The sequence below is a fragment of the Neovison vison genome, chromosome 13 (genome assembly GCF_020171115.1).
Source record: "Neovison vison isolate M4711 chromosome 13, ASM_NN_V1, whole genome shotgun sequence".
Lineage (NCBI taxonomy): Eukaryota > Metazoa > Chordata > Mammalia > Carnivora > Mustelidae > Neogale > Neogale vison.
This window is the reverse complement of record NC_058103.1, coordinates 125371188-125383565: the sequence shown is the minus strand read 5'-3', so window position 1 is coordinate 125383565 and position 12378 is coordinate 125371188. Positions and strand designations below refer to the sequence as shown.

The following is a 12378-nucleotide window of genomic DNA, read 5'->3' as shown; positions in this document are numbered from 1 at the left end:
GAGCCACTTCCCCTTCCCAACAGCCCCTGCGCTGCCGACGACGGCAAGCAGGAAGGGGGAGGAGACGGCAGGAGAGGGCGTGGATAACGCTGCGCCCCCCTGCGCGCATCCCGGCCCCGCCCCACGTCCCTGCGTCCTGCCCAGAGCTCTCGCCAGACCGGGCGGCGCGCGCTGCCTGCTGGGATACTCGGCCCGCCCAGCCAGTCCTCCCAGCTATCGCTGCGGCCGCGAGATCCGCGTTTTTTCCCAAGATGGTGGCGCTCGGTTCGGGGTGACTGCAGGAGACGACAGAGCTTGAATCCCCTTCGCCAGAACCTCGACACACCACCTTCCTCCCGCTCGCGCACCCCGCTGCCACTTAGCCATCTACCGGCCTGGGCGCTCGCTTTCCGCTGCCGCCTCCGACTTGCGCTTCATCTCTACGAACCCAACGATTACGGCCGCGGGCAGCTGCGCCTCTCTCGGCTCCTCCTTGGGGTCGCTCTCGGAGCAGCTCGCAGCGTAGCCCCGGCTCAGAGGGCCCCGCAGCTCCCCAGTGGGGAGAAGCGGCGGCGTAGCGGCGGCTGGCGACGAGCGCGGGGTTTTCTGCGGCCCCGGCGCCCCCTTTCCCGGCCTTAATCTCCGGAGAAGGAAGCGCGGGTCCCGCATGAGCCCCGGCGGTGGAGGCAGCGAAAGGGAACGAGGCGGTGGCGGGCGGAGGCGGCGAGCGAGGGCGACCGCGACCAGTGAGGCAGCCGCTGCTGCGAGGGCCACAGCCCAGGCGCGGGGGCGACAACAGGTCAGTGTGGCGGAGGACCGGGCCTGGGCCGGGGAGGCTGGGCGGCATTTCCCTTCGTTCTCTCTGTTGCCCAAACCACCCTCCGGGGCTGGCTCTGGCTAAGCTAGGGACGCTCCCAAACCGCGCCACCGCGAGTGTTTGGGGGCGCGTGGTTTGGAGGGGTCGGTGCCAGAAGTAGGCCTCTGGAAGCAGCGGCTGCTGCTACCGTAACTGTCAGCCCTGGCTGAGGGCCGGAGGGAGGGTTTTGTGCCTAAGGGGACGCCAGCGGGCCCGGGGCGGGGCGTGTAGGGCGTCGAGAGTTGGCCCTCCTTGGAGCGAAGCTCACGGAGCAGGCCTGGGCCCCAGGCAGCGTAGGGCTGCCCTTTTCTTTCCAAGGGGAGCTCTTTTTTCGAGGTTTGGGCCCTTTTGGTGAAAAATGTTTAGATGTGTGCTTTGGAGGTGGGCTGGTGGTGAGGGAGGGCGGATGAAGTGGGAAATCAAGCCCAAGGGTTATGTTCACAGATTATCGATTATCGGGATTTTCACATTAAATGTGAGGTATCGGGTTTGCCAGAGATTCTGTTAAATGCAAACCTGCAAACAGTTGGCTTTTTTTTTTTTTTTATTTTCCCTTTTCAGTTGAGAAAATGAAAAGGACTCTTTCTTCGTCATGGCGTGGAGGTTTTGTTGGTAAAGTCAGAATTGAATGTGGCAAATGCTTTAGTCCATAAAATTGTTAGGAATAATTTTAACATAGACACTGAGCTTAGAATTCTTCAAAGATAATTTAGTCTCTGAATTTTTAAAAACGGCCAATTGGCATACTAAAATAGAAGCGTTACTAAATCTGTCTCGGATTATATTTATTAAGTGCTAGAGTACTTTGGAAAATGTAAACGAATAGCAGTATGGGATTTACAGTCTAGTTTTATCCTCCATAAATCATGAGGTGGTATAGATATGACCCATAATTTTGAAGAATTCCACTGCCTGTAATATTGAAAGAAGCAGGAAATTATTCCAGAATATTCTTCGGGGGAGGGTAGGGGCCTTGAAATGGAAATGACCTAAAGTTTGGAAGTATAACTGTTAAAAAGTCACCTGTCAAAGTCACAGTAGATACACAATAAATCTTGAGTGAATTAGACAAGAGGGATGAGAAGTGTTTATTTCATAATCTCTAATGAGTATTCTTATTTAGATTACTGGGTAAACCAGGTACAAAAGTTTAGAATTTAGGAAGATAATAAAATTTTTGTCGTGGTATGTATAGTTGAAATAATTTTAGAATTAGATCTTATAAATCTGAGTTATCACATTTGTAATAAAATGAATAAAATAAAATGTAATATAATGTATTAGTGATGGTCCTGATAAGCCCAAAGAATGACCCAGAAGCTCTTTAAAGGAACTGATAATAATGACAACAAAAGAAACAGATTCAAGAAATAATGACCCTCTCTTTATACAAAATTAGACCTGGAAACTAAGTCTTATATCAATATTTATTAACTAGCCTTAGTATGCTAAGTATTATGTACACTATTGTCTGGACATTGCCTAGTTCCTGAGGAGTTTAACTTTACACAGAGATACAATAACGGTGTTCTGATTTATCTTTAGAGGTTTTGTAAACTGTTTTTATTTTACCTCTTAAACTGTACATTTTTTTTCTTGACTTAAAAAATACCTTAAGTATATTTGTTAGAAGTGTGAGGCAGACGCATTCTCATTCCACTTGTTAAGTTCATTTAATAAGATTTATTGGGTACTTAACAGTGTCTTGAGTATTTAACCTTTAATCATTTGTATTTCTTAAACTTCAGATCATTTTATAAATGATCCTTTTGCTGTCCCTGCCAAAAACAAAACAAAAACAAAAGCACCCCCCCATCAGAAATAATTTGCTGTTTCAAATAAGCAGTCAGTGAGATAATCTAAAACTATGGATCATATGTAAATTTTTCAACCCAAGCACTTGAAATATTTATAAATGTTTATTTTCTTAAATGGTTATTCGTTATGTTCTTATCACGTTGCACATTTTTGCTTAGACCCAAACTTGTATTGGTCAAAACGTTAGAGACATTTCATTAAATGCACATAGAGCTGCTAAAAAGTTAGTTTTTTGATTTTTACGAGTGAACACAAGTTTTCTCTTCAGGATAATTCAGGATAACAGAGTTTTGGCCGGTTTTGACTCTCTTCTCACTGTAGATGTAAAGATAAATTCAAAAACCTTACAGTATGTGCAGTTCACTGTACTTTTAATTCTGGGCTCACCTTAGTTGTCTGATCTTGGCAAGTTGCTTAGTCTTGGTGAGCTGCAGTTTTGTCATATGTTAAAAGGGAATGGTGAAACTAAGTAGAGTTGTTTTGAGGAATAGTTTATAAAATGTTGAACACATAGGCCCTTAATAAGTTAATCCTTTGAAGTCTTCCTTCTCTGTTATTTTTGTTGTTGTTCTCAAAGCATCTTACATAGGGTGGACTCTAGCATGTTATCCTTTACATTGTTTCATTCTCACTAGCTGGGAACTCACTCTTTAAGGGGAGGGACTCCTGGTGTTTACTAGAAAGTGTGTTGCCAGCATATGGATGAATTAGTTATCAGTAGTCAACTAACATTTATTCGGTATCTACTGTGACTGTGAGCTGGGTTATATGCAGGAGCTACAAAGTCAGGTATCATGTCTATATTTTGGAAGCTTACAGTCTAGTGACTTTCTCCATGTAGCACCATTTTTTGTGAAATCCTGTCCCATAATGGAGCCTCATTCTTCTGAGCTCTTCTAGTCTTAGGGCAGTTCTCTGGACTCAACACTTCCAGTCGCAGCTTCTAGTCTAAAGAATATTGTTTTTACCCCTTTATACAACTGTTTGGCATATTTGAGATAGTTTTTCTTTTTCTGTTAAGATTTTATTTATTTATTTGACAGAGATCACAAGTACACAGAGAGGCAGGCAGAGAGAGAGGGGGGAAGCAGGCTACCCCCTGAGCAGAGAGCCCAATGTGGGGCTCAATTCCAGGACCCTGGGATCATGACCTGAGCCACCCAGGCACCCCTTGTGAGATAGTTTATATCTCTACCTTGGTCCTACTCCGTAATCCAAAACCTGGCACATTGTGTGTGTGTGTGTATGTGTGAATGGCTATGTATTTAAAAAAAAAAAAGAAAGAAAGAAAGATAAAGAAAGAAAGAAATTAATTTACCTTGTCAGTTGCCTTTAAGTACTTTGGTATTTTTCTTTGGTGTTTATCATTCTTTCTTCTGGTTCTAGGTTTATAGAAGTTTCAAGCCTCAGTAGGACTATTCTTGAGGCCAGTCACTCCATTTATTTTATACATGAAGAAATTGAAGTGCAAAGTTTAAAATGATTTTCTGAAAGTCACCTGGTGATAGAGCTAGAACTGCAGTCTGAGTCTCTGGACTAGAGTTCAGGACTCTTTGCTTTCAGTGGTGCATGTTCTGTCCTACCTGTTGAGAGGAGTAATTTGCTTCTATTTGAATCTTTTCTACATTATTATTAGAAGGCAGACTTCACAAGATGCCATCATTGGGCCTTTTCTGAGCATAACAGTGCAGGAAGTGGGGCTTTTTCTTCTAATAAAGGAAGTCAAGTAAAATTACAGTAAGTAGTAATGGTATTAATCTACAAACATATCCTATGTCCAGAACAGATGTTTAAAATACTTAAAGATGCTATATAATTTTTTAAATGAAATAACTAATTAATAAATAGATGATAAATTTCTTTGCCAACTTTAATTTTTATTTACCCTCAGAAATGTTACCTGTAGTGTGCTTTGATCTAAGTTATCATTAATAAGTAACACCATTATGGATAATGAATCAAAATGAACTTTGTAAGTTTAAGGCCAATCTGAGAATGAAATAAAGTTAATACCTTTTTTTTGAATATTGCTGTTTGCAAATAAGATTTGGTTGACAGTTGTTTCTGTTTGATGCTAAGCTTCGTGACTGTGAACTCCCTAAAATTATATATAAATTTTAAGTTTCAGAGTCTCAACAGGTTCAGTGAACAAAAGCTACCAAGAACCACTGATGTGGAGGAAGAAGCACTAACTTTGGTGTCAGAAGATGCATGGGTTCATCCTTCCAATGTAGCTTCCTAGCTGGTCATGAGCAGGTCATTAACCTTTCAAAGCCTTTGTTCTGTTAACGTCTGTTAAATGAAGGTGGTACTTGCTTTGTCTCTTTCAAAGGATTGTTTTTTCAGATGTGATGATTCTCAAAAAAGTAGAATAATACTGTATAAAGTGGCCTTATATGTGACTTAGTGACTTGCCCAAGAAAACAAGTTGGTTAGTAATAAGCTGGTGATTGGAACATTGGTATATTTTCATGCTTTTCTCTATAAACATTTTTAACCCTTTCATACTTTCAGAAGTATTATTTTGGGAAATACTTAGTATGTGAGTTTATTTTAAATTTGTTAACTACCTTTGAAATAAATAGTAAGATCTTAATAATTACTGATGCACTATTCAGTATTACTAATCCTAAGTCAAAAAAATGCCTTCTGTAATTTGCTTTACCTTTTTTTTTTTTTTTTAAGATTTTATTTATTTGAGAGAGTGCTAGAGAGAAAGCAGTAGAGAGGGGAGGGTCATTCAGAGGGAGAAGCAGACTCCTTACTGAGGAGAGATCCTGTCACAGGACTCAATTCCAGGACTCCAGGATCATGACCTAAGGTGAAGGCAGACATTGAACCTGCTGAGCCACCTAGACGCCCTAATTTGCTTTACTTTTGACCTCTCCTGTTAATTTGAATTAAGGTGAATCATAAGGTTGACCTGAAAGTAAAAGAGGTTTTAGAGACATAGATTCTTAGTGGATAAGATTATTCCAAAAGTTCCATCCTAGGAAGTCTTCTGGAATCTATCAAGATAGCACATGTGGATCATAGAAAAGAATCCTATGTAAGACTTTATTAAAGTCAACATCTATGCCACAAATAAAAAGCATGGAAATTGCATTTGAGCCCTGAACACTTGATTAAGTAGGATAAAATATTCCTTAAATGAAACTCTTGGCTGGCCAATGTAGAGCTTAATGTGGTGACTCTTAACAGTTAAGTGTGTTATAGAAGTTGACCTTCTGTACCCTTCGGGGTTAGTTGAGGTTAGTCAAGCATAGATCCTTTTATATTACAGAAATAAAACAAGAAAAATTTTTTTAACCTGTCTCTTTGTGGTGTGCAGGCTTGTAATTCTTTGTTCTTAATGTGATGACATTTTTCTCTTTGTATCAAAAGGGATACCTTATCCATTTCAAGCTTCTATTATAATAGATTTCTATTCTTGGATGTGAGAAGGTAGTCTTAGAATTGCTTTTTGTGGCTGTAATCACTATCCTAACCTGTTTACTTTCATATTCTTCATAATGCAGAATAAATTCTGAATTTCTCTCTAAATTATATACTCAGTACAGAAAATAATGTAAGAATCATGTATCTAGAATTCAGTATAGACAAATGTCAAATTTTGTCACTTCCTTACAGTCTTTAGCTCCATCTTTAAAACTGGTGTTATTTTCTTCTGAGATGATCATTTCTAGCACTGCAGCTACCACTGTGGGAATTTCTTCATACTGCCAACAAATACTTCCTTTCTTTTATCAGATGTAAAGCATAATCCTCTTGGGAAGGGAAAAGATGAAATGCCAGCAATGTTTTCTGTATAAAGCTTATGGGTCATAGGGAGAAATACAGGTATTTCCAGCTTATTAATTAGTTTAGTATTTTTTCTTAAGAATTCTATTTATTGTGCTGCTGTGTGTGTGTATGTGCCAATACTGATAACCTCATAGTGTACCATACATAAGAATGTTAAGTATTTGCCTTTGTTAAATATAAAGTTTTTGTTTGGGGGAAAAATACATGTCTTTTGAGCATCTATTGTATATGACACATATACTGATCGATAAATCCCATTTCACACAAAAAGTAATTGGGTAAAAATTTTCTTTTCTAGTTTTCTGAAATGGGCTGACAATGTATCGTATTGCATGTTAGTGATAAAAACTATGCTGTTTAAGATATTCTAAATTTAGAGCTTCGATGGAATGAAAAGTGTCTCTGATTACTTCAGCTGTTTCATTCATACTCAATTTCTTACACATTTTGCTATGTCTGTGACATATTGCTATATATGGAATGATTATGTCCTTTCAGAATTCATATGATTGAATTGTAACACCCATTGTAATGGTATTAGGAATTGTGGCCTTCCTGAGGTGGTTAGATCATGAGAGTAGAGTCCTCATGAATGAAATTAGTGCCTTATTAAAGATTTGCAGAGTTCCCTTGACTCTTCTGCCATATGAGGACTTAGCCAGAAGACAGCTGTCTGTGAACTAGGAGGCTGGTTCTTGCCAGACACTGAATCTGCCAGCACCTTAATACTGGGCTTCCTAGATTCCAAGAATCTGAAAAATAAGTTTCTGTTTATAAGCCACCCAGTCTGTGGTATTTTCTTTTAGCAGCCAGAAATGGACTAGGACACATTAAAATGTTTTAAGAATAGAGAGGCAAAATAGAAAATTAAATGGATAAAGTTTGGTAGCTAAGGTAGTGATACACTGTGCTTGACAGAATAGAAGTGCTTAAAAGTTGTCTGTATGTAGTGTTGAAATGAGAACACTTTAGGAGAATGTATTAGAAAAACCAAGCTAACTTGAGACTTTTAAACACATAAAACTAGATTCCTGCATTTCATATTATTGTATATTTCATTAATTATTGCCCAGCGAACTTTATTTCTAATTATTTTAAAAATGAAAAAGTAAAGTTTTTTGGTGTCAGTAACTCATTAGGGAGTCAATTTATTACCTCTAAAATTCCTCTTTTATCTTTTGGGCTAAATGAAAGGCAAAGAGGGATGAACTTAAAAATAGTTGGATCTCAACTGGAAAATAGGTAAGTTACCTCAACTGAAATTAAATCCTTTCTTTCCTCCTGAATTGAAGATTCTGTGAGAACACTTGCTGTGTGTCTCATTTTTTTTTTTTTTTTTTCACATGCAGTTTTATGTATTTGTAAGTGCTTGATGAATGTAACTGCTTTCCATTCAGGACTGTCTGTTGTGAGCTGATGAGTAAGAATCATCAGGAACAAAATCCTCTAAGCTTCAGAACTTTTAACGGATTTTAAGTAGATACAGGAGTAGGGATCAGCCTGGACAATGGGCCAAAGACATCTGTACTACAGCCCCACTTTATTGCCTCTCTGTGTGCTGAATTTGATGAGGCTTTTCTAGGAAGGGTGTGTTCGTGTTCTCCGTATTTCTAGCTGACATCAGATTTTGAGAAATTGAGGCTGATCACTATGGTCTACAAGTTTCTCTTAAGTGATCAAGATTTAATTCCCGTAGGTGCTGTTTTAGACAAGTAGCATATGTTTAAAACTGTCAAGACTACAGTAATACTTATTTTATATTCTTACTCTGATATCTTTTCTTTAAAAAGTACGTGGATTGAATTAGATGATCTCCAAGGTAATTTTCAGTTTAGGTATTATATATTCATTTTTTTTCTTTTTGAATATATGTATGTATCTTAATTATAAGATAGTTAAAACATACCATAAATAATACAGCAAATATACACCATCCAGAACTGTAAATTCTGCCACTTTTGATTCTTCGGGAAGTAAATGCTGTTAACCCTCTGTAAGGCAATAACTATCCTGAGGTTCTTGAGTATACATCATATTCTTGTTTATAATTTTACTGTATGCTTGTAGAAGTATCCATAAGTGACAAGTGTTTTGTGTTTCAAATTCTTACAAAATGGTACTGTATTCTATATAATCTTTCATCAGAGTCCTTTTAAAAAAAAGCATTTTTTTGAAATAAGTGTATTTATTCAATTTGCTATATCGTACTCCATTTATAAAATGTATATATTTCACTATTGATGGATATTTTTAGTTATTTCTTTTTTGTTGTCATAAATAATGCTGAAATGATTGCTTTTACACATTTTTTGGTATTGGTGTTTAAGAAGATTCATGAAAATGAATTGCCTGAGAATAGGTTGTGAATAACTTTGACCTTAGTAAATATTTCTAAATTCTTCTTTAAAGTCATTATGCCAGGATGCCTGGGTGGCTCAGTCGGTTAACCCAGTGCCGTGGGCTCAGGTCATGATCCCAGGGTTTTGGGATTGAGTCCCACATCTGGCTCCTTGCTCAGCGGGGAGCCTACTTCTTTCTCTCCCTTTGCCTACCACTCTGCCTGCCTGTGCTGTCTCTCTCTGACGAATAAATAAATTAGAAAAAAAAAAAACCTTTAAAATCATCATGCCAGTGTATACTTCATATTTGCACTTTGCTTTCCAGTGTCCTTGCCCTCATTTGGAATTGTCCTATTTTAAAATTTTTGCAGAGTTGAAAAGGATGTGAAATGATACCTTTTTTTATATACCTCATTTTAATTTACATTAAATGGTGTAAATGGTGGGTAAATGGACATGAATTTTATTATTTCTGGCGTCTTTTAAATGTTTCGTAAATTATTGTTTATAAAGAATGAGACATTAGTATGTAGTATTTATGTTGTAAAGGACCTAGACCATCATCTCCTCCAACCTTTTTATTTTATAGTGCAGCCATGAAAGTTATCAGAATAAGAAAAAAATACTGCTGGTTGCCTATTATGGTATTCTCTTTTGGGATATAGAATCTCAAGTTTCAGTGTTGAAATCATGAACCTTTTCCTTTATGATTTGTATTTTTTGTTCAAGAAATTCTTTTTTTTTTTTTTTAAATATTTTTTATTTACTTATTTGACAGAGAGAGAGAGAGATCACAAATAGGCAGAGAGGCAGGCAGAGAGAGAGAGGAGGAAGCAGGCTCCCTGCTGAGGAGGGAGCCTGATGCGGGACTCGATCCCAGGACCCTGAGATCATGACCTGAGCCGAAGGCAGCGGCTTAACCCACTGAGCCACCCAGGCGCCCAAGAAATTCTCTTTTATATTGTCTGCTAATAGGTTTATGGTTTTTTTTGTTTGTTTGTTTGTTTTTTGCATTTAGGTCCATGTGGGAGGGAGTTGGGAATCAGATTTTTTTTTTTTTATGATAAGCAAGTTGTCCCAACATTAAGTATTGAATTCTTCCCCCATTATTTTATTTTATTTTTTGCATGTCATCTGTATCATCTGCTATGTGCTTGGGTTTGATTTTAATTTCTTTCTTTTCTCTCTTCTCTTTCTTATTTTTTTAATTTTTGTCTTTTTTTTTTTTTTTTTTTTAACACCAGTACTACATTGTTTTATTTTAAATAGTTAAGTTTTGAAATCTGGGAATACAGGCCTCCCCTTTATTAATGTTCAGAACTATCTTGTTCTTAGACTTTTATTCTTTCATAATAATTTAAAACCAGTTTATCACATTCCTTTGGGGATATTATTTGGAACTGCATTGAATATATAAATTGAGAATTACCTTGTTATTTATTTGAATCTTCAGTATTTTGTGGTTTTCTTCATAAATGCCTTTTACGCATATGTTATTGAATTTATTAGTTATTTGGTTAATTTTTGCATTGTAAATAGCATCTTTTTTATTCCATTTGATTATTACTGGTATTGATTTTGTGTCCATCAATTTGGGTGAACTCCATCATTTCTAATAGTTTATAATTCTTTTGGATTATTGTGAACAAATAACAATTCTGTCTTTTCAAGTGATCTTTTAAAAATAGAATTCTGGGGCACCTGGGTGGCTCAGTGGGTTAAGCCTCGGCCTTCAGCTCAGGTCATGATATCAGGGTTTTGGGATTGAGCCCCACATCAGGCTCTCTCTGCTCAGCAGGGAGCCTGCTTCCCCCTCTCTCTGTGCCTGCCTCTCTGCCTGTTTGTGATCTCTCTTTCTCAAATAAATAAAGTCTTTAAGAAAGAATAAAAATAGAATTCTGACCTTGTAATTTTCTATTTAAAATTCTTCTCTGGCTTTCTACTGCTTTCAGAGTAAAACTCAGAAGTCTTTATTAGTTTACAAAGTCTGACATGATCTAGATTCTGTACTTCCTCAGCCTTACCTTTCTCCATACTCCTCGCTAAACAGAACCATCTAACAGTACTGGCCTTTTCAGTTTTTTGAGATGTCTAACCTTTCTGTGCCAGACCCTTTGCCAGTGTGTTTCAGTTTGCTTGGAGCACAGTTAGACAACAAATTTCACCCATTCACGGGCCTCAGGGAATATTGCTAAATAAGCTGAAATATTACTTAGGGAAGCCTCCCTGAGAATCTCTTTGTACTCATTGATTTTAGTGCTTCTTTGTATTATGGTGTTAATGAATCTTGCTTTTCCTGAGTAAGTAAGTAATTTCAACTGCAATTAAATAATTTCTTCACTTCCTGAGTGAAGTATATGTAAAAGGCATTTTATGAATCTTTTCTTATGAAAAGTAAATAGTTGTCCCTGTCTCTTTTATTAAAGATTTTTTAAAAGTAGTCTGTGCACCCAACAATTGAGGCTCACACAACCTCAAAATCAAGAGTCTCATGTTCCACCTTACTGAGCCACCTAGGCACCCTCTCTCTTTTTTAATGTGCAATTTCAAGCATTTGTGAGTGCTAGGTAAATGAGTGAATGTTCATGTACTGATTGATTCAGAAATACTATTCCAGTTGGTAACTGGTCAAAAGAATATCTTTAGGCTATTTTAAGTATTTTACTAGACATTCATAGAAAATTAAGTGCCCTCAATTTTTATTATTTAAGTCCTTCAAATATGGCTGGTGTTCAGAGCAACAGTTTTCTTTTAACGAGAGGCAGTCTAGTTGACTTAAAATTAAATGTGCTAAATTTTCTTAAAAGGATTTTGAAGTTAAATTAGAAGCCAGTCTTTTGTTATCCTTAAATCAAATTTTATGAGTTTATATACTACATTTGATACACAGATGAAATATATTAAACCTGAAAATATGTGTTTATGATTATTTCAAGGAAAACCCACCTACCTTTAGTTATTTTAGTATCTTCTACTATACATCTTTTGTGTGTGTATAACACAGGCTGAAAGCTAGCATAATTCTAGGTTTAGTTTTAGGTTAAGCACTGTATAAGATAGAACTCTGTTGAACTATAGTGCAAAAAGAACCCAGGGGAAAATTTCACAATAGTCAGTCCTTGGGACTATGTGGCACTTTTGCTTCTGTTTTCAGATCATTGGGTTGTTGACCAGAATGAGTGGTTTATCATTAAAGCCAGGAAATTGAAATAAATCTGGTAATTTAGAATTTCTAAAGGATCTCTGTAGATGATACTTGATCTGCACTTAGGTAAGATACTCCCAGTGCCACTAAGCCATGTAATAAAACACTTAAGTAAAGCTGCCTTATTGGGAGAAAATAGCATTTTAATATTGGCCAGTCAGGAGTGTACTTTCCGTAGTTATTCAGGTAGGTAAATAAGCATAATTTATTTAATTTCTGAACTGTTCACAGGGCCCAGAGGGAGGGGCAGGCCAACTGTCATTTCAGAGAGTTCATTTCTTTTCAGTGATAATGATCCTAGAGTTACTTTCCTATATGTAACTGATTGTGTATAACCTAGATTTGTAGCACAGTTTCAGTTTTAACTACTAGAGTAT

At 37.5% G+C, this 12378-nt stretch overlaps 1 protein-coding gene across 3 annotated transcripts in view; it reads left to right on the top strand.

The window, feature by feature from the left end:
• Positions 1-219: 219 nt before the first annotated feature.
• The window catches only part of UBE3A (ubiquitin protein ligase E3A), a 91947-nt gene continuing 79788 nt past the window's right edge, over positions 220-12378 (top strand). For all 3 annotated transcript variants that reach the window (XM_044231996.1, XM_044231994.1, XM_044231993.1), the window contains exon 1: positions 220-778. The gene's annotated coding sequence lies outside the window, so the exon portion shown is untranslated. The remainder of the gene's footprint in view (positions 779-12378) is intronic.